Source organism: Amphiprion ocellaris, chromosome 8 (assembly GCF_022539595.1).
Source record: "Amphiprion ocellaris isolate individual 3 ecotype Okinawa chromosome 8, ASM2253959v1, whole genome shotgun sequence".
NCBI lineage: Eukaryota > Metazoa > Chordata > Actinopteri > Pomacentridae > Amphiprion > Amphiprion ocellaris.
The window spans coordinates 2331986-2356396 of record NC_072773.1 but is presented as its reverse complement, the minus strand read 5'-3'; positions in this window follow the sequence as shown (position 1 = coordinate 2356396).

The window sequence follows — 24411 nt, the reverse complement described above, 5'->3', positions numbered from 1 at the left end:
GTGTGTGTGTGTGTGTGTGTGTGTGTGTGTGTGTGTGTGTGTGTGTGTGTGTGTGTGTGTGTCAGTGCATGTACGTGGACATGTCCATCAGAGCGATGACACATCGTCGCTGGATCAGATCCATGAATCACATCAGTGAAGGTTCAGACTGACTGGATGCTTCCAGACACATAAAGAAATAAATAAAAGTCTGCTGCTTTTTACACAAAATTACACATTTAACGTCACAGAAGCTCCGCACTGGGAATAGTTTACAAAAAACAGCGTTCGTTATTATGTTCAGCTCAAGAAAATGTAAAAAAATAAATAAAGCATCAGAGAATCCTCCTCACTCAACATGTTTAAGAAGCTAAAACTGACACCTCCTCACACAAAAATGCAAAATCACTACAAAAAGGCCTAAAAATCACCACAATAAAGATGCAAAAGGAGACAAATATCAACACAAAAAGACACAAATTCACCACAAAATTCAAAATCCTCACAAAAAGACATAAAATCTCTGCTGAAAGAAGTTAAATCTACCAGAAGATGCATTTTTTCAGTATTTATTCATTGTTTTATTGAGCTTCGTTAGCATGGAAGCTATTTGAGGAAATGTGTGGTTTTATGTCTGTTCTGAAACTACTGTTACTAAAACTTCCTGCAAAGGATAACTAAAGGATCCATCCATCCATAGATCATCCATCCATCCATCATCCATCCATCCATCCATCATCCATCCATCCACCTATCCATCCATCTACCTATCCATCCATCCATCCATCCATCCATCATCCATCCATCCATCCATCCATCCATCTACCTATCCATCCATCCATCCATCCATCCATCCATCCATCCATCCATCCATCCATCTACCTATCCATCCATCCATCCATCCATCCATCCATCCTCCATCCATCATCCATCCATCCACCTATCCATCCATCTACCTATCCATCCATCCATCCATCCATCCATCCATCCATCCATCCACCTATCCATCCATCTACCAATCCATCCATCAATCCATCCATCCATCCATCCACCTATCCATCCATCTACCTATCATCCATCCATCCATCCATCTACCTATCCATCCATCCATCCATCCATCCATCTACCTATCCATCCATCCATCCATCTACCTATCCATCCTTCAATCCATCCATCCATCCATCCATCTACCTATCCATCCATCAATCCATCCATCCATCCATCAATCCATCCATCCATCCATCTACCTATCCATCCATCCATCCATCCATCATCCATCCATCCACCTATCCATCCATCCACCTATCCATCCATCCATCCACCTACCTATTCATCCATCCATCCATCCATCCATCCACCTACCTATTCATCCATCATCATCCATCCATCCACCTATCCATCCATCTACCTATCCATCCATCCATCCATCCATCTACCTATCCATCCATCCATCCATCCATCCATCCATCTACCTATCTATCCATCCATCCATCCATCCATCCATCCATCTACCTATCCATCCATCCATCCATCCATCCATCCATCCATCATCATCCATCCATCATCCATCCATCCACCTATCCATCCATCTACCTATCCATCCATCCATCCATCCACCTATCCATCCATCTACCAATCCATCCATCAATCCATCCATCCATCCATCCACCTATCCATCCATCTACCTATCATCCATCCATCCATCCATCTACCTATCCATCCATCCATCCATCCACCTATCCATCCATCCATCCATCCATCCATCCACCTATCCATCCATCTACCTATCCATCCATCAATCCATCCATCCATCCATCCATCTACCTATCCATCATCAATCCATCCATCCATCCATCCATCTACCTATCCATCTATCCATCCATCCATCCATCTACCTATCCATCCTTCAATCCATCCATCCATCCATCCATCTACCTATCTATCCATCAATCCATCCATCCATCCATCCATCAATCCATCCATCCATCCATCCATCCATCTACCTATCCATCCATCCATCCATCATCCATCCATTCACCTATCCATCCATCCACCTATCCATCCATCCATCCACCTACCTATTCATCCATCCATCCATCCATCCACCTATCCATCCATCCATCCATCCATCCATCCATCCATCCACCTACCTATTCATCCATCCATCCATCCATCCATCCATCCATCCACCTACCTATTCATCCATCCATCCATCCATCCATCCATCCATCCATCCACCTACCTATTCATCCATCCATCCATCCATCCATCCATCCATCCATAAACCTAAATGTTACCACAAAAAAACCCACAATCCCCAAAGAGGCTCTAAATCCCTACAAAGATTCAAAATCATCACAAAAAAGATGCAGAATCACTCCAAAAAGTGCAAAACTACACAAAAAACTAAAAGTCACTGAGAAATCACTGCAGAGACTCAAAAGCTCGACATAAAGACCTAAAAATCACCACCAAAAAAGCAAAATCCACAGAGAGACTCAAAATGACAACAAAAAAGAAGCTAATTCTATCATAAGATGCAAAGTCCTCACGAAAAACATGTAAAATCACGACAAGATGCAAAACTACCAAAATAAATAATGGTGATTATTTCTATATTTTTGGCCAGAACTGTGCAGCCACGAATGAAAATCAAAAATAACAGATTAACCCTGAAAATGAGCATTTATTTCTGTTATCTCGTCTCTTTATTTGCTTTCTATCAGCTAATTCTATTTTATGGGATGTATTTAAGGTTCAGATATGTTGGAATCGAGCTCAAAAAGGAGAAAAAAAAACTTTTTTCATGTATTTTCTGCACAAACAAGGCCTTGTTGTTTCCCTGCGTCACTAAAACAGATCCTGAAAAGAGACTTTGTCCCCCGATGACTTCACTGATGACCAAAAAGCAGCTTTAAAACAGATTTTATTATATACATATGATCAGCACAGACCTGAGGCCACAGTTATAAATATACAGAACCTCTGTGTCTTTCTCTTTCTGCTCGATAGCATGAAACCAAATCTCCACTCAAAGCAACTAAAATCTAATTTTACAGGTCAAAGAGTGCATCAGAATCTCAGACGTTTGTTCAGCCGCTGGTATCAGAAACACCTTCAATAAAATGCAAAATCACTACAAAGACTCAAAATCACCACATAAAGACCTAAAAATTACCACAAAAGAGGCATAAGCCATCCCAAAAAGTTGCAAAATCACTATAAAGACTCAAAATCACCACATAAAGACCGAAAAGTCACCACAAAAAGAAGTAAAATCCACAAAGAAGCTCAAAATCAATATGAAAAGACATCAAATGACAACAAAAAGATGCAAAAACACCCCAAAAGTACATGCAAAATCCACAAAAAGAGACAAATATCAACACAAAAAGATGTCAGATTCATTATAAAATGCTAAAATCCTCACAAAAACACACAAAATTACCACAAAAAAATCTAAAAGTCACCACAAAAGTGTTGTATGATCACTGCAAAAACTAAGAAGCAGTAAATAAAGACCTGAAAATTACCACAAAAATAAGTAAAAATCCACAGAGGTTCAAAATCAACAGAAAAATGTCAAATGACAACAAAAAGATGCAAAACACCCCAAAAGTAGATGTAAAATACACAAAAAGAGATCAAATTTCTGCTAAAATCCATCACAAAATACAAAATGAAGCAAGAAATATTTCTGATTCTGAAGCAAAAATCACCACAGAAAGGTTCAAAATTCACAAAATCTCTGCTAAAGGAAACAAAATCTGACTTATCCTCATCCAAAAATGCAAAATCACGCAAAAGACCTAAAAATCACCACAATAAAGATGCAAAATCACCACAAAAAGATGCAAAATCTGACAAAAAGATGCAAAATTACCACAAAAAGGAATCCACAAAATCTCTGCTACAGGAAGCAAAATCTGACATCTCCTCACACAAGAATGCTAAAATCACTACAAAAAGACCTAAAAATCACCACCATAAATATGTAAAATCCACATTCAAAGACAAATATCAACAAAAAAGACGTCAAATTCACCATAAAATGCAAAATCCTCAGGAAAAGACACAAAATTACAACAAAAAGATGCAAAATCACCACAAAAAGACACAAAATCACCATAGAAAGACACAAAATCCACAAAATCTCTGCTACAGGAAGCAAAATCTGACATCTTCTCAAAGAAAAATGCGAAAATCGCAACAAAAAGACCTAAAAATCACTACAATAAAGATGCAAAATCCACAAAAAGAGACAAACATCAACACAAAAAGAAGTGAAATTCAACAAAAAATGCTAAAATCCTCACATAAAGACACTAAACCTCCGTGTAAAGCTGAAAGATCTGCTGTGATTTCAGTCCACCTCGACTTTATTTGGTTGAATTCATGTCAGCAGAGATAAAATGTCTGAGTGTTTCGGTCTTCTGGGATCCAAACCTGAGCTCCACAAAACACTTTAACTGCCAACAAAAAGCCACAGAAGCAGAAGAAAAGAAGTAAACCTGCAGAAGTGAGGTGGACATTGTGGTTTTTCTGGTGTGAAGTCATCAGAGAGCTCAGCTATTCATGGTAGCCGCCGGCTGCAGTAAAAACCTCCCGGCAGCAGAGAAGCTGCAGGCTACGACTCTCCACAGACCTCATTTGGTCCGACTTCACCCATCAACATGGAGCTAATTAACGAGCAAAGAGAAGAACTGAAGGGACAGAAAAGTCTAAAACGGCTTCCATCACTGCTGGGGGACATCATCTAGGCCGAGCAGAGAGGGTTTCTGGTTGTCTGAAACTACATTAATCATCACAAAACACGTCAAGAACACAAATATACACAAAGTCGCCACATAAAAGAAGGAAAATCTAACATAAGATGCAAAGTCCTCACAAAAAACTGCAAAATCCCGAGAAAAGACGCAAAAGTACCACATTAAACCTAAAAGTCACCATAAAAATGTTGTAAAATGATGACAAAGACTCAAACCCCTACATAAAGACCGAGAAATCCTCAGGAAAAAGACACAAAATCCAAAAAAAGAGACAAAATCTTTGCTAAAACAATAAAAATGTACTACAACATACAAAGTCCTAGCATTAAATTGTAAAAATCACTCCAAAAAGATGCAAAACTACCATATAAAAACTTAAGTCACACATGAACACATTGAACCTCCATGTAAAGAAGCAAAAATCCACAAAATCTCTGCTAAAGGAAGTAAAATTCCTTCTCACACAAAAATACAAAATCACCACAAAAAATGCTAAATGACCACAAAAAAGACAGAAAAATCACCATAATAAAAAAGCAAAATCCACAAAAAGAGACAAAATCTCTGCTAAAGGACGCTAAATCTACCATAAGATACAAGATTCTCACACAAAAATGCAAAATCGCTACAAAAAAATGCTAAATGACCACAAAAAAGACAGAAAAATCACCATAAAGAAAAAAGCAAAATCCACAAAAAGAGACAAAATCTCTGCTAAAAGAAGAAAAGAACAAAAAAAATCTACCATCAGATTCAAAGTCCTCGCCAAAAAACTAAACAACAAAAATCACCACAAAATGAGACAAAACTTCTGCTAAAAGACGTCAAATCTACAATAAAATACTAAATTAAGCAATTTCCCCTGAAGGTTCAATAAAGTATTTCTGATACTTAATTCCTCACAAAAAAGAAGCAAAAATCACAGCAAAAAGACACAAAAATCCACAAAATCTCTGTTAAAATTTGCAAAATCTACCATAAGATGCAAAGTCCTCAAACAAAAATGCTAAAATCACTACAAAGAGATCTAAAGCGCAAATTCTCACAAAAAGAGTCACCACAAAAAAGTTGAAGAATCACTGCAAAGACTAAGAAGCAGTAAAAAAAAGACCTGAAAATTACCACAAAAAAGTAAAATCCACAAAGAGGCTCAAAATCAACATAAAAAGATATGTCAAATGACAATAAAAATATGCAAAAACACCCCAAAAATAGATGTAAAATACACAGAAAGAGACCAAATGTCTGCTAAAACATGAAAAATTTACCACAAAATGCTAAATGAAGCAATTTCCCCTCAAGGATTAATAAAGAATCTCTTATTCTGATACTGAATTCCTCACAAAAAAGAAGCAAAAATCCACAAAATCTCTGCTAAAACAAGCCAGATCTATTATAAGATGCAAAATCCCCACACAAAAATGCAAAGTCACTACAAAAAGATGCAAAATCACCACAAGAAAGATGAAAAATCCACAAAAATCCACAAAATCTCTGCTAAAACAAGAAAAATCTACCATAAGATGCAAAATCCTTACAATAAAATTTCAAATCCCTGCAGCACGAGTCACCAGTTCAGTCTCTACAGCTGCAGGTTGGTGAGTTTCATGGATGTTAAAAGCAGTAAAACTAGTAAAAGTCCAACAGATGAGGTAGAAATGAAACATGATTTTTGATTTTTCAGTGTTCTACCATCTCAGACTGAGGAGGCGTCGTATTTTTTTGTGATTTTTCAGTGATTTACCGTCTCAGACTGAGGAGGCGTCGTATTTTTTGGTGATTTTTCAGTGATTTACCATCTCAGACTGAGGAGGCGTCGTATTTTTTTGTGATTTTTCAGTGTTCTACCGTCTCAGACTGAGGAGGCGTCGTATGTTTTGGTGATTTTTCAGTGTTCTACTGTCTCAGACTGAGGAGGCGTCGTATTTTTTGGTGATTTTTCAGTGTTCTACCATCTCAGACTGAGGAGGCGTCGTATGTTTTGGTGATTTTTCAGTGTTCTACTGTCTCAGACTGAGGAGGCGTCGTATTTTTTGGTGATTTTTCAGTGTTCTACCATCTCAGACTGAGGAGGCGTCGTATTTTTTTGTGATTTTTCAGTGATTTACCGTCTCAGACTGAGGAGGCGTCGTATTTTTTGGTGATTTTTCAGTGTTCTACCATCTCAGACTGAGGAGGCGTCGTATTTTTTGGTGATTTTTCAGTGTTCTACTGTCTCAGACTGTGGAGGCGTCGTATTTTTTGGTGATTTTTCAGTGTTCTACCGTCTCAGACTGAGGAGGCGTCGTATTTTTTGGTGATTTTTCAGTGTTCTACCGTCTCAGACTGAGGAGGCGTCGTATTTTTTGGTGATTTTTCAGTGTTCTACTGTCTCAGACTGAGGAGGCGTCATATTTTTTTGTGGTTTTTCAGTGTTCTACCGTCTCAGACTGAGGAGGCGTCGTTCCTGAACAATGCTGGTGTTGGTCCGATGTGCAGCCTCGTCTCCTCTCCGGCTGTTTGCTGCCGTTGGTCCATCTGCCTGACCGGATGACACATGCTCAAGTGTTAAGTTTCACCCAGAAAACAGCGGCGGCCGTTAGCACGTAGCACGTAGCTGCAGCGAAAACACACAGACTCACACCGGAACCCATCAGAATAATCAACCAGGCCAAATGTCTGAGTCCAGATCTGGGACACAAACTGGTTTCAGACGTCTTTTAGAGGAACGACTTCAAGTTAAAGCTGCAGGACATTAATCCAAGTGAATGAAACGTCCAGTAAGATGACTCAAACAGGAGACGGTGTGGGAGAGAAAGATGCAAAACCACCACAAAAAACTAAAAGTCACCGAAAAAATGTTGTAAAATCACTGCAAAGACTGAAAAGCTCGACATATAGACCTAAATATCAGAACAAAAAGAAACAAAATCCACAGAGACTCAAAATCACACCAAAAAAAGATGCAAAATTCAGAAGATGAGACAAAATTTTGTCTAAAAGACATAAAATCTACCACAACATGCAAAGTCCTCACAAAGAAATTGCAAAATTACTACAAAAAGGAGCAAAACTATCACATAAAAACCTAAAAGTCACCCAAAAAATGTTGTAAAATCCCTGCAAAGGCTAAAAGGCGCGACATAAAGACCTAAAACTCACCACAACGAAATCAAAAATCCACAAAATCCCTGCTAAAAGAAGTAAAATCTAATATAAGATGCAAAATCCTCAAACAAAAAAGCAAAATCCCCACAAAAATAAGCAACATCACCACAAAAAAGACCTAAAAATAAATGCAAAATCACAACAGAAAAGAAACAAAATCTAACACAAAATGTAAAATTCTCACAACAAAATTGCAAAATCACCTCAAAAAGGTGAAAATTACTGGAAAAAAACCTGAAAGCATTTGAGGCAGAAATAATCTGCAGCAGCTGAATCTGTCCTCGTTTTAGGTCACTGACGCCTAGTTTAGAAGTTTGAGGACAGTTTCACGATGTGTGGAATGTCCGCATGCCGCATGCGGCGCATTTCTAGCTGCGATCAGGTGTGTTTACCTGGAGAGGGCTGCAGCTCATTTGCATTAAGTAGACTGGACTCCGGCGTGAGGAGATTAGGTAGGGGGAAAAAAGAAACGGATAAATCGTGAATCGGGATTTTTTGGGAAAAAATCTGAGATTTTTTTTAGGCCATATCGCCCAGCCCTAGTTTTAAACAAACTGTCGTCATTTACACTAAGAGACGCAGGAAGTTTCTCTCCTGCTGCTGATTTAAACCATTAAAAGTCACTTCTAGATAAATATTTACAAGTTTCTTCCATGAAAATCATCCCAGTTTCTCCCTACGATCACAGTTTCTCACCTGAGATGTTGCACAAACACTGTGAAAAAGATGGAATATTAGAGTAATTCGAGCGTACGTTTTCAAACTAGGAATAAAAACAATGAAACAGAAAGCTGCAGATTGGAAACCTACAGGATTGGAAATGTAAATCTGTGTTCTCGAGATTGTTTTTGTCATGAGGCAAAGATGCAAAATCACCACAAATAGAGGCAAAATCTGCAAAATCTCTACTAAAAGAAGTAAAATCTAACATAAGATGCAAAATCCTCAAAACAAAATTGCAAAATCACCTGAAAAAGGTGCAAAATTACAACAAAAAACCTAAAACTCACCACAACAAGAAGTAAAATCCACAAAAAGACTCGAAATCAACACAAAAACACTTCAAAGTCACCACCACAAGAATTAACAAAATCTCTGCTGAGAAGGAAAATCTACCACAAGATGAAAAGTCATCACCAAGAAAGTGCAATATCAAAACAAAAACAAGCCAAACTCACCATCAGACACAAAAACACAAAGAAAATACTCCAAAAATGTTCTCCATTAAAAATCCATTGTGTCTACAGTAATATTAAACAATAATTCACTCGTTAGAAGGGTTTTAAGTAGAGATGACGCCACCAGGAAGAAACAATCAACCAAATCCAGAAACAAACACGTTGTTTGCATCACTTTTTGGATGTGACAACACTTGGTTTGGTTTAGTTCATAATAAAATGCAAACAGTTTGGACTGAATTGTCCTCTGAATGACCAACATCATCTGAAGCACATGTCCAGCAACAAGCGTTTTCATCTCATTTTCAAGTTAAATCCGGTGAATGTGGCAGTATGGGGATCCTTCGTGATGCGTATGGTTTGGCGAGGTGCTGCCGATACTCCCCCCTGGTTATAATAGTGACACGAGTGATGACATCAGAGCATCATGTGACAACAACATGTTCTCTTCTGTTTGCTGTGATAAAACAACGAACCAATAATCTGTAGATCTCCAGCTCAGATCAATACTTTATCAACCTTGGTATCGTCCTGCGGGTCAAAACTGACCCGTTTTAAAGTTTGAAAATGTAGGAAAAAATATATATTTTCACAGTGAAATTTCTGATGTCCACATTTTCAACATTTCTGGGAAATCTTTGAACATTTTATGGTGGAAAAAAAGAAATGTTTAAAATGTTTCTTAGAAACATTCAGAAAAAAATCAACCAAAATCCACCGAATTTTGCAGGATTTTGGTAGATTTTTATGTGAAAGTTCTTCAAGAAAACATTAGAAGTTTTACTGATATATATGGAATCACTAGATATTTTTAGGATTTTTTTTTTTTGAAAGATTTTTATTCATTTTTTGAAAGTATTTAAAAGAATTTTCTTGCTAAATTTGAGGGATTTTTTTAAAATAAAACTTTCAAGAGAAACTTTTAAGGAATTATTGGAATTTTCTTCCTAAAGGTTTTGCAAATTTTCAGACATTTGGGGAATTTTTTTGCAGAATTTTTGGATTTTTTTGAGACAAAGAAACAATATTTTTTGTTGCCTGTAAATGAGGACAACAGGAGGGTTAAGGTTGATCACGGTGAAGCAGAAAACTGAAAGGAAACAACAATCATGTCTTGTCTTTTAGTTGTTTTTGACCCGTCCATCCACCCCGACCTCCTCCCATCATAAACTACGTTAATCTACGAAGTCACCTGACCTCCTGCTGGGCTCCCATTGGACAGTCAGTCTATAGAGTGAACCTGAAGAACTCTGAGACTCGTTAAAGTTCAACACTGGGAGGTTCCTGCTAATCATTGACTCCTGAACTGTTGTAAAGTGTTGAATCAACACGGTGGCCTCATAAAGCAGGGTTTCTGAGGGAGTGGAGCTCCTCATGTGGAGCCTGAATATAAATAAAAAGTATAATCTGTGTGCATCCATCAATCACTAGCCCACGGTGGGATCAATGGGAGAATAAAGCGGCGGCTCGTTGCCTCGCTGGCGGCCAGCAGGGAGGCTGGAGATTAGTGGAGTGTCCAACACTCTGAGCCCCACTTAATCCAGTCAGTCACAAATCTGCCCCGAGCGCCACGATTAACCCCTTTCCCCTGCAGGAAGCAATCCGAGGGAAACACAGCGAGGATTAGAGCAGGCAAAGGTCAGCGCTGGACCAGGCTAGTTTCACCAAACGCAATATCAGCGAGCAGGTTTTACATCAGAGGTCAGCATAAATACAGAGAACCCACGCTCTCTAACCAGGCCTGTTTGTTTACACTCAATCTGACGGAACACCACAGAGGAAAAGTCCCTCCTAAAGAGGTTTTTAAGCTGTTTCAGCTCAGTGTTTGGGTTTTAGGACACGGTTACTTCAAGGAAAGAAAATCTCTGCTAAAAGAAGCAAAGTCCATTCTATAAGATGCACAATCACTACAAAAAGAGACAAAACAACCACATAAAGAGGCCCAAACCCACAAAATCTCTGCTAAAAGAAGCAAAATCCATTCCATAAAATGTAAAAATCACTACAAAAAGAGACAAAACAACCACATAAAGAGGCCCAAACCCACAAAATCTCTGCTAAAAGAAGCAAAATCTGTTCTATAAGATGCACAATCACTACAAAAAGAGACAAAACAACCACATAAAGAGGCCCAAACCCACAAAATCTCTGCTAAGAGAAGCAAAATCTGTTCTATAAGATGCACAATCACTACAAAAAGAGACAAAACTACCACATAAAGAGGCCCAAACCCACAAAATCTCTGCTAAAAGAAGCAAAATCCATTCCATAAAATGTAAAAATCACTACAAAAAGAGACAAAACAACCACATAAAGAGGCCCAAACCCACAAAATCTCTGCTAAAAGAAGCAAAATCCATTCCATAAAATGTAAAAATCACTACAAAAAGAGACAAAACAACCACATAAAGAGGCCCAAATCCACAAAATCTCTGCCAAAAGAAGCAAAATCCATTCCTTAAAATGTAAAAATCACTACAAAAAGAGACAAAACTACCACATAAAGAGGCCCAAACCCACAAAATCTCTGCTAAAAGAAGCAAAATCTGTTCTATAAGATGCACAATCACTACAAAAAGAGACAAAACAACCACATAAAGAGGCCCAAACCCACAAAATCTCTGCTAAAAGAAGCAAAATCCATTCCTTAAAATGTAAAAATCACTACAAAAAGAGACAAAACAACCACATAAAGAGGCCCAAACCCACAAAATCTCTGCTAAAAGAAGCAAAATCCATTCCTTAAAATGTAAAAATCACTACAAAAAGAGACAAAACAACCACATAGAGAGGCCCAAACCCACAAAATCTCTGCTAAAAGAAGCAAAATCCATTCCTTAAAATGTAAAAATCACTACAAAAAGAGACAAAACTACCACATAGAGAGGCCCAAACCCACAAAATCTCTGCTAAAAGAAGCAAAATCTGTTCTATAAGATGCACAATCACTACAAAAAGAGACAAAACTACCACATAAAGAGGCCCAAACCCACAAAATCTCTGCTAAAAGAAGCAAAATCCATTCCTTAAAATGTAAAAATCACTACAAAAAGAGACAAAACAACCACATAAAGAGGCCCAAACCCACAAAATCTCTGCTAAAAGAAGCAAAATCTGACATAAGATGCAAAATCCTCACAAAGAAAATGCAAAATCACTACAAAGAGACAAAAATTACCACAAAAATGTTGTAAAATCGCTGCAAAGACTCAAAAACTCTACATGAAGATCTAGAAATCATCGCAATAAAGATGCAAAATCCACAAAAATAGACAAAATCTCTGCTAAGATGCAAAGTAATTACATAAAAAATGCAAAATCACTACAAGCAGTCCCAACAGAACCACAGAAAGACACTGAACTGATGCTCTTTAACTAGCATTTGTTGACTTACAGTGAATCAAAGGAAAAATGAGAGAGAAAAAGTCACTCGTAAAGAGGTTCTGAGGCTGTTTTAGCTCAGTGTTTGGGTTCTACGGCACATTTACTGGACGGTTTAGTCTAAATAGTTTCATTGTTTTAAACTAAAAAGATCAAGGAGAAAAATCAGACAGAAAAACACCTGAAAATAATGCAAAAGTTGCAGAACATGAGTGTAAATACAAACATTAGCAGGTGATAATGAGCCATCTTTAAAGCCAGAGTAAGCAAAGCATCCAGAAGCTTTTTTTCATTGTTATTTTACAAAAACTGAAAAAACCTGGAATCAACATGTCCGACATGTTTCCAAGCGTCCACAGATGTTACCAACATGGTCTGTAGATAATTCACTGTTTAGATTTAGAATTGGTTCCATACATCCTCTCTGCTCGGTGGAAACACTGCCTGCAGTTCAGCCAAGTTCTGCTGAAAACTGTTGGTTGCAGCTCAGTCAGTCAGGATTGTTTAGCTGTGTAGAGGAGGGCAGAATTTTTAGTTTTTTACAGAATCTAGTTAATGCAAACTGCGATGCTTCAATGAGACATAAAATAATGTGATGTGGATGAAAAAATCATGAATTTATGCGTAGATTTGGTTACATTTTCTGAAGGATAGTGGCACATTATTAGTTTAAAAGCTGTGGGAATGTTGAAAATCTGATGATTGTTTCTGTTTTTACTGTTTCTGGTTCTGGTGAACGGAAAAATTTGGCAAAAAAAATGCAAAAAGCATCTTTTACTTTGGAGTTTTTTGGAGTTCAGAGGGTAAAAACGTGGAGCAGAACCACCTCAGATACCATCAGTAGCACCACAAAAGAGGGAGACATGAATTTCTACAACACACGGCATTAAGTACAATTAAACTACAGCTTCTGACATCTGCTAATTACACACTGAGTTTGCAAGAAGACAGTCCAAGAAGTGCCCCCACATTTTACACTTTCACCCATACTAGAAAGAAAATCCCTCTGGCTGCATTCAGTCAGCAGCAGATATCTGACAGAATTTATCTGACATTAATCCATGTTGGCTTTGAACAGGATGCTTTAGAAACGTGGTGAAGCTGCCAGTTTGTGCTCTCCAGGATCAGATCTGCAGCAGACAGAGGACGCTCATGTGTTTTATAGAGAAACCTGAAGGGAGGGAGCAGGACTTTGTTGGGTAGATGCCAAAACAACCTTTAAAGTTTCATCAAAATTCATCAAAATGACTCAAAAACTGTCAAAAAGGACTCATAATTTATCCAAAATGAGTGAAGACAACATCTCAGATTGACTCCAGAGATGCTGAAAACTTGACGAAAATGACAAAAACTTGCAAGAAATTACACAAAACAAGTCCAAAATTAGTTCAAATCAAACCAAAACGCAAACAAAAGTCTCTACAACTGCTTGAAAATTGTCCAAAGTCTTTCCAAATGAAAGAACTTGTCCAAAAATGGTCCAAAGTGTCTCATGCTTTCAAAATACCTCAAACTTCTCCACAGGGATTCAAAACGTCTGAAATGATGTCAAATTTCAGTAAAATGGCCAAAAAAAGTCCATAGACACTGAATATTATTCAAAAAATGTCCAAAGTAACAAACAAACTCATCAAAATGACTAAAAAATTCTCCAAAACGAGTGAAAAAATGTCTCAAACTGACTCCTTCTGTCCAGAGACACGGAAAACTTGACGAAAATGACAAAAACGTCCTAAATTAGTTCAAATGTCACCAAAATGCAAACGAAAGTCTCTACAACCACTTCACCGTCTAAAATAAAAGAACTTGTCTCAAAATGGTCCAAAATGTCTTCTGCCGTCTTCAAAATACCTCAAACTTCTCCAAACTGACTCCAAATGCCACCAAAAAGACTTAATTTGTCCAAAATGGTTTGAAACTCAAGTGAGTTGAAGTGAAAAAGACAAAGAGCTGCAAGTTACCAGTGCACTTTTCTGAGAGAAAATGTAGAAACTAAGATGAAATAAGCTTAATGAGTCACTAAAGAAGACTCCTGCTGTGACTGAACCTTTAAAATCACTGACAAACAGCAGCTACGAGGCTCTTCTATGAGCTAAACTGAAGACGTGGCTGTTCAATCTGATGCTTTAAATTTCCAACGTTGCTGTGATGATACAAGCTGCAGCAAAATGACAACAAAATGAGAATAAACGAGGCTCCTGCTGGTGTTTAAAATCCATTTCCTCCTATACAAAGTCCACTTGGTTAGCTTTACGCTAGTTTTCCTGAATACTAAACTCTACAGAACCAAACGATCCAAATTCTACTTCAGTGCCCTTCTGTTGCTCAGTTTTCTCTCCACATTTGTCCAAAAAAGTAGGTTTCTGGCTCTTTTCTGTGCAGAAAGGTTTCAAAAATCCGACCTCAACCCTCCTACACGACTAGAAAGACACAGAAACACAAAGCAGGAGCGTCATTTGTAGTCATTTTGTGGTTGTTTTACATCTTTGGTTCAGTATTGTCCTTAGGAAAAAAAAGAGTTTCAATTCTGAAGTCCTTAGAGAAAAAAAAACAGAAAAACAGCAAAAATCACAACAAAAACAACCAAAAATTATATATAATATAATATATATAATAAGATGCAGAATCCTCAGAAAAATACATCACCACAAAAATCCATCCCATAAAATGCAAAATCACCTCAAAAATACACAAAACTACCACATTAAAACCTAAAAATCACTACAAAAAGACATAAAACTACCATATTAAAACCTAAAAATCACTACAAAAAGACATAAAACTACCATATTAAAACCTAAAAATCACTACAAAAAGACATAAAATCCACAGACTCAAAATCCCTGCAAAGATTAAAAATCATCACAATAAATATGCAAAATAACTACAAAAAACACGTCATATCATTGCAAAGATTCAAAAGTACGACAGAAAAACAAAAAAATCCCAACAAAAAGACTTAAAAATCACCACAATAAAGAAGCAAAATCCACAAAAGGAGACAAAATCTCTGCTAAATGAAGTAAAATCCATTCCAAAATGCAAAATCACTACAAAAAGACACAAAACTACCACATAAAAACCTAAATATCACCACAAAAAGACACAAAATCCTGCAAAGATTCAAAATCATCACAAAAAATATGCAGTCACTACAAAAAGATGTGACATCACTGCAAAGATTCAAAAGTACGACAGAAAAACTAAAAATCCCAACAAAAAGACCGAAAAGTCGCCAAAAAAAGTGCTAAAAATCACCACAAAAAGAGACAAAATCTGCAGAAAGGTTTCAAAAATCCGACCTCAACCCTCCTACATGACTAGAAAGACACCGAAACACAAAGCAGGAGCGTCATTTGTAGTCATTTTGTGGTTGTTTTACATCTTCAGTTCAGTATTTTCCTCCAGTTGTGTATCTCTGGACAGATGTCGGCGCATTCAGATCAAATCTAAAAGCCAAACATTTTCAGTTTTGCTCAGAAAAACATTCTTATTGCAGAATCTGAAAGGTCCGACCGAGACTCATTGGGCTCATTTCCTCATTGTTTTTCTCTCTCATCTTTATCTACGTTTTAAATGGTTGTTTTCAGCATCACCCAGCAGACTTCCTGATAAAGCTCCACATATTTCCTGTTTTCCAGGCAGCTAGCGGCTCCGTGAAGAGCTCTGCAGATTGAGTTGTCCATCTCCTCCTCAGCCAGACTCCCTTGATGGGACTTGATGCTATTAGAGGCTGGAGAGGAGGAGGAGGAGGAGGAGGAGGAGGAAGCTGCATTAGCTCTCTGCAGGGACTCTCCGGTTCCAGTGGCTGAGCGCTGAGCACAGCGAGCAGCATGGCCGCCAGGCAGCACCAGTCGACCCCAGACAGCCCAGTAATTACAGGCAACTGGAGAAGCAGCCGTGGAGCAGCAGGCATGACGTCTGGAGACTGACAGCAGGGTGGTTTCTCTACGGGTTTATGTCATTTCAAAGCTCCTGAAAGATGGTTTTCTCAATCAGACCTTCCCAGAGGCAACCTGTTTGGGGTTTTTCAGGTCTGAAGCTGAAATGAATACGAGAAAGGCTGATATTTTCCAACTCATTTTGGCTGATTGTCAACATTTTCTCCACCCAACTCTAGAGAACACCAGGTCTCCCCACATTATTCCATCTAAAATCAACCAAAACTGAACAAACTTTCCCCCGAGACCTCCTCAGAACCATCTGGTTCTTCATCTACACTAACTTTATTTAATGGTCAGAAAAACTGACACCAGATCAGTTTCACATCCATCCAGGTGTCACAGACTAAAGAATAGATTTATATTTTACCGAAATAACTCAAAATGCTCAGATTACCTCAAACTGATCAAAACTACATGGATTTGTTTCCAGGTCAACTCAAAATGTGACAAAAACATCAACCAAATGACCTCAAACACCGACACTACCTAGAAACTTTTCCAGAACCACTCAGAACTTGACAGCTTATCCAAAATGATTCATAAAATGGATCATAAAGACTCAATTTGTCAATGTGACTCAAATTTTGTTCAAAAGTCTGTTTCAAACCATCTGAAAGCTGTCTTAAATGAGTTTTAAATTAACCCAAATTATTAAAAATTACTTTGTTTGTGGTACTTTTGTTCTAAATTATCCAATGTACGTCAAACTGATTCAAAATGCCTCAAAATGACATAGGTTAGGTTAAAAAGAGAGAATATTCCATAAAAAAAAACAACCAAACCTCCTCAGAAGCATCTGGTTCTTCATCTCCAGTAACTTTATCAATGATCACAGTGAATATTTTGAATATTTTCAACTCAAAATGTGACCAGAATGACAAAAACATCGACGAAACGACCTCAAACACCGACACTAAACATCTAGAAACTTTTCCACGACTCAGAACTTGAAAACTTGTCAAACATGACTCATAAAATGGACCATAAAGACTCAATTTGTCAATATGAGTCAAATATTGTTCTAATACCTGTCCCAATCATTCATCGCCATCTTAAATTGGTTCAACATTAACCAAAGTGACAAAAAAAAGTAGTATAATCACTCAAAATTTGTTCAAAGTGACTCAACAATGATCCAACATACTCCATACCTATCTAATAATTTTTCAAAATTGTTTGTACTGTGATCATCAGTATTATGGGATGTATCACAGTGTGAGCAGTAAAACTGCAGCAGTTTAATGTCCATGACATGGAGTCCTAGAAACAATACACAAAAGTACAAAATGATGACAGAATTGTCCAGGATACCAATAAACATATCCTAAATGCCTTAAACCTTTTAGAAATGAAAAAAATATCCAAAATGATTCACAAATTCATCAAAATTACTCAAAAACGTTCCAAATTGACTCCTTGTGTCCAGAGATACTGAAAACTTGATGAAAATGATAAAAAAAAAACTTGTACGAAATTACACAAAACTTGCCCTAAATTATTTCAAATCAAACCAAGACGCTCAAAAAAAGTCTCTACAACCACCTGACAACTGTCCGAAGCCTTCCCAAAATGAAAGAACTTATCCCAAAACGGCCCAAATTGTCTGATGACGTCGTTAAAATACCTCAAACTTCTCCAAAGTGACTCAAAATGTCACCAAGACTAAATTTAAATAGACGTCCTAACTCAAACAGATAAAGGCAAACTGGCGTTAAGTGAGTCCAAAAAGTATAAACTCAAATTAAAGCTCAAACGACTGAATAATCAGTTAAAAATTAATGTTGGACAGTTAAATTAAAGCAAAAGTTACAGAAAATATCAAACTAAATGAACGTGGACCATCTTTTACTGCAACAAAGCTCAATAATAGAAGATCTCAGTGAATGATTTCATGATAAAAACCTCCAACAAAAGTCCGTCTAGACATAAAAGATCTTCCTGCGCAGACCTTCAGAATAAAACGCTGTAATATCTTTACAACAAAATGCTTAACCGCATCAGAAAAGAGATAATTATTATTACTGATTGACCCTGAAACTCTCAGCGACTGAAGGATTAGATTCTATATTATTTTGCGTTCCTGCCGCTGAAGGTTTTCATCCTGTGGACAGACTTTAACCCTGAACAGAACCAAACCTCCTCCCACATTCTGCCGAGCTGCTCTTAAACAAACAGCAGAGGAATAAAGAGGCTGCAGCGAGCTTTGAAGGCTTGTTTCACGAAGGAATGCAGAATCAAACAAGAGCTTTGGATTCTTTGAGTTTTATTTGCACTGTTTGAACAGAAACCTGAGGGTGAAGAGACTCAGACGGGCCAATGTTTGAGGAAAATACCAGAACCATGTGGTTCTTCATCTCCAGTAACGTCATTAATGATCAGAGTTCTACCTTCATATTTCCAGAGTTCCAGGTCCTTGAAGTCCATAGAGGAGAACGTCTCCTGGAGAAAGTTCTAGAGTAGACCTACTGACAACTGGACAGTTGTCGGTAGGTCTACTCTAGAACTTTCTCCAGTTGTCAGTAGGTCTACTCTAGAACTTTCTACAGTTGTCAGTAGGTCTACTCAGGAACTTTCTCCAGTTGTCGGTAGGTCTACTCTAGAACTTTCTCCAGTTGTCGGTAGGTCTACTCTAGAACTTTCTCCAGTTGTCAGTAGGTCTACTCTAGAACTTTCTCCAGGTATCGGTAGGTCTACTCTAGAACTTTCTACAGTTGTCAGTAGGTCTACTCTAGAACTTTCTCCAGGTATCGGTAGTTCTACTCTAGAACTTTCTCCAGTTGTCGGTAGGTCTACTCTAGAACTTTCTACAGTTGTCAGTAGGTCTACTCTAGAACTTTCTACAGTTGTCAGTAGGTCTACTCTAGAACTTTCTCCAGGTATCGGTAGGTCTACTCTAGAACTTTCTCCAGTTGTCGGTAGGTCTACTCTAGAACTTTCTCCAGGTATCGGTAGTTCTACTCTAGAACTTTCTCCAGTTGTCAGTAGGTCTACTCTAGAACTTTCTCCAGTTGTCGGTAGGTCTACTCTAGAACTTTCTCCAGTTGTCAGTAGGTCTACTCTAGAACTTTCTCCAGTTGTCAGTAGGTCTACTCTAGAACTTTCTCCAGTTGTCAGTAGGTCTACTCTAGAACTTTCTCCAGTTGTTGGTAGATCTACTCTAGAACTTTCTCCAGGGGACGTTCTCCTTTCCTGCTTCCAGTCTTTAAGTTTAGTCTCACTTAGAACATTCCAGGTCCTTGAAGTCAAAAAGACTAGAAAATTGTACAAAATAGCTGCAATTCAACAAAAATGCTTCAAAACTGTCCCTAAATTACTGGAAACTTGACCAAAATGACAAAAACCTTTCCAAAACTATTCAAAACCTGTTTTTAATTAGTAAAAAAATGAACAAAAATGATTTTTTAAAAAAGCCCAAAATCATGTAATGACCGTTCAAGACAAAAATGTCTTCATCAACAAGTAGCCATAAATTATTATATATTGATGATATTTTCCACTTTAAATGACCATTTATTTAAAATCTACACTGATTCTGATGCATTACTTTTTATTCAGGGTTAGATTTTTAATAAAAACAGCCATAAAATGTTAGACATTGATCATATTTTCCATTTAAAAATCACTATTTTTAAAACCTACATCATTCCTGATCTCAATTATCAAATATTCATTATGTTTTTGGACTTTAACCCATTAAATGACAGTTTGTTTACACGTTGTCGCTGTCACTTGTAATGAAATGAAGCTAAAAATGTAATATTTCTTATGTGATAGATTATTATTTTTGAATAATCACAGTCTGTAGTGTGTGATTGATTAGGACTATTGATTATTTTTCACTTTAAATGACCATCGACACTGATTCTGATGTATTACTTTTTATTCCGGGTTAGATTTTCACTAAAAACAGCCAACGAATGTTAGAAATTGATGATATTTTCCATTTTAAATCAATAGTTTCAGGCCTTTAACCCTTTAAATAAGACAAGAATCTAGTAAGAAGATGTTTCAAAGGTGGATAAGGAGAAAACAGCAGTGAAATCATCTTTTCAGTGGATGTATGTTTGGTTGATTATCACCCTGAACAACTCTTTTATTTCTGACTTCCTGTTTGGGTCCATCAAGTCACCGTGCATCATGGCTTCATTTATCGCCGACAGGTCAGACTAAGGACTGATATGGGACTGATGTCCAGTTGAACTGAAGACTGATATGGGACTGATGACTGGTTGGACTGACGACGGGTGTGGGACTGATGTTAGACTGGATTGAGGACTAATATGGGACTAATATGGGACTGATGTTAGACTGGATTGAGGACTAATATGGGACTAATATGGGACTGATGTTAGGCTGGATTGAGGACTGATTTGGGATTGATGTTAGGCTGGATTGAGGACTGATTTGGGACTGATGTGAGGCTGGATTGAGGACTGATGTGAGGCTGGATTGAGGACCAATATGGGACTGATGTGAGGCTGGATTGAGGACTGATGTGAGGCTGGATTGAGGACCAATATGGGACTGATGTGAGGCTGGATTGAGGACTGATGTGAGGCTGGATTGAGGACTGATTTGGGACTGATGTTAGGCTGGATTGAGGACTGATGTGAGGCTGGATTGAGGACCAATATGGGACTGATGTGAGGCTGGATTGAGGACTGATGTGAGGCTGGATGAGGACTGATGTGAGGCTTGATTGAGGACCGATATGGGACTGATGTGAGGCTGGATTGAGGACCGATATGGGACTGATGTGAGGCTGGATTGAGGACTGATATGGGACTGATATGGGACTGATGTGAGGCTGGATTGAGGACTGATGTGAGGCTGGATTGAGGACTGATGTGAGGCTGGATTGAGGACTGATGTGAGGCTGGATTGAGGACTAATATGGGACTGATGTGAGGCTGGATTGAGGACCGATATGGGACTGATATGGGACTGATGTGAGGCTGGATTGAGGACTGATGTGAGGCTGGATTGAGGACTGATGTGAGGCTGGATTGAGGACTGATGTGAGGCTGGATTGAGGACTAATATGGGACTGATGTGAGGCTGGATTGAGGACCGATATGGGACTGATGTGAGGCTGGATTGAGGACTGATGTGAGGCTGGATGAGGACTGATGTGAGGCTGGATTGAGGACCGATATGGGACTGATGTGAGGCTGGATTGAGGACTAATATGGATTGAGGACCGATATGGGACTAATATGGGACTGATGTGAGGTTGGATTGAGGACTGATGTGAGGCTGGATTGAGGACTAATATGGGACTGATGTGAGGCTGGATTGAGGACCGATATGGGACTGATATGGGACTGATGTGAGGCTGGATTGAGGACTGATGTGAGGCTGGATTGAGGACTGATATGGGATTAATATGGGACTGATGTGAGGACGTTAAATTGTGCTGCAGCTCCACAGAGAACCTCTTTCTGCTGCAGCAGCTTGACGGCTTATTGTTAAAGCAGATTGGAGCTTTCAGGACCAGGATTGTCTGCAGCCGAACAGACGGCATGAAAGGTGATTTAGGAAACATCCAGATCTACTCCAGCAGAAAACATGTCCAGACACCACAAACACAGATATCTGGGAGGAAACGGACCTCAAAAAGGTTGAGAGGGCAGAAAATCTGAGAGGGATGTGAGCCTTAAAGTTGTCTAACATCCCACACTTTTTACAGAGTTTAAACATTGCAGTAAATCCACGATGGTGTGGAATTTTTCCCTGCACCATCACTGCCAGATTTGTTTGTTTTTTCTTTCAATGATTTTTTTATTCATTTATTTATTTTCAATGATATTTTTTAATAGATGTTTTTATTTATTTAGAATTTTATTTTACTATTTTTTACAGATTTCTTATGTACTTTTATATATATATATATAAATAAACCAAAACATCATTTCTTTCTACAGTTTTGTACCAGATCAATTCATGTCATTTGAGTCATTAAACAGAATATTAAAGACTCTAAACGCTGTAAAATAACTTTCACTGCACTCTGACCCCAAAATATATGAGACAACAACAATATTGATGTTAGATTATTATTTTTTTCAAGAGAAATCATTATCAAATGTGGGATTTTGCTTCTTTTCTAGGTTCATATTGTCAGAAATTGTCACCTTGAGCTTTCAAACGGTCTAACGGGAATCATTTATTCTAAAAATCATTAAATTCTGGAGGTTTTTATTGAAAAAAATGACAAACGATCCCATTTTTAAGCATCTCAGAGGAGAGGATTTCCTGCTGTCATCTCTTAGAAAGCTGCAAGTTTCTCTCTAATGTCTGATGATTGATCTAAAGATTCTTCTCTGAGGCTGGAGTCATTTCCAACGTGCCACAACGTCTAATGCTACGACCCGGACAACTCGTAGAAGAGGCGAAACACGAGGAGAATAAAACCAAAACACAGCCCAGAATCCTGCAACAGGAAGGAGGAAGAGGAGGGAGAGGAAGAGGAGGAGGAAGAGGAGGATTATGGGAGCGTGGGCCTCCTGCTGGGCTCACAGCAGGTCAGGAGATCCTCAGGAGGATTTACCTGGAGAGGCTCTCCTGGTCCAACCGTCCCCCAGCACAAGGCCGGAGATCTGGAAAGACCTAAACCCCTTAAACGCTTCGCAGGAACAAGAGCTGTACCGTTACCTATCAAAATAAAAGCACAACCACGCTGGAAATAAGAAAAACACAGCCAAATTCTAACAAAATACGGTTCAATTATCATGTAAGAAATCTCATAAATGATGAGAAAATGTCACAGAGGTCAGTCTGGTGCAGCAACTGTGGATGTTATGTTGAATATTTTATACAGCATCGATGCTTTTATTGTGTTTACTGAATGCGGTGAATGAAAGTGTGGGTTTTTTTTGCTGGTTTTGGTTGGTTTTTTGGGTGTCACAAAGCAAACAGTAAAATCTGATGTTTTATAAGAAGCTGAAAGCAAAAAATGCTGCAGAAATTACACACCTACACATAATAATGTGTTATTTTACAATTTACAGATGTTTCATTTTGCTTTTGTTGTTTTTTGGTTGTTGCACAACAAAAAAACTAAAATGTGATGCTTTTGAAGAAGCTGGAAACACAAAATGCTGCAACAATTAAGTCAGTTTAAGATAAAAACAGAAATGAAGTTAAATTATTTTCTACTTGGTGTTGAAAATCAATGTAAAAGACCAGAATGTGTCAAATCTTGCTGCTTTTTTCTTCATCCTTTATTGTTTTTATGTGTTTTTTGAAGCTCAAAACACGAGCTGCAGTAAAATTTATTGCAGTTTAAGATAAAATCAGAAATTACGTTAAAATTCCATTTTCCTTGGTTTCAGAAATGTATTTAAAAGAGGAAAATTTGAACAAACTTCACAGTTCAAACTTGCAAATAACGTGTATTTTTACACATAATGTGTTATTTTACTATTTACAGATGTTTCACTTGGTTTTTGTTCTTTTTTTGGTGCTGCAGAGCAAACAACAGTAAAATCTGATGCTTTTCAAGAAGCTGGAAACACAAAATGCTGCAAAAAATAAGTCAGTTCAAGTCAAAATTTATAAATTAAGTTAAATTTCCTTTTTCTTTGGTTTCTAAATGTGTTTAAAAGCCTATAGTTTGTCAAAACTTGCTGCCTTTTTCTTTGCCCTTTGGTGTTTTAGTGTGTTAAAGTTCTCAGTTCAAACCTGTAAATAACGTCCGCGTAAGAAATGTGTATTTTTACATATAATAATGTGGTTTTTTAGGTTTTTTTTTTTTTTTTACAATTTATGGATTTTTGACTTTGTTTTTAAGAAGCTAAAGACACAAAATGCTGCAAAAATTCAGTCAGTTTAAGTCAAAATCAAAATTGTTGTTAAATTTCATTTTTCTTTGGTTTCTAAAATGTATTTAAAAGACTAAAAACTGAACAAAGTTCTCAATTCAAACCTGTAAATAAGGTCCACATCTAAAATCTGCATTTTTACAAATAATGTGTTTTTTTTCATGTAAGGACTTTGTTTTTACTGTTTTCC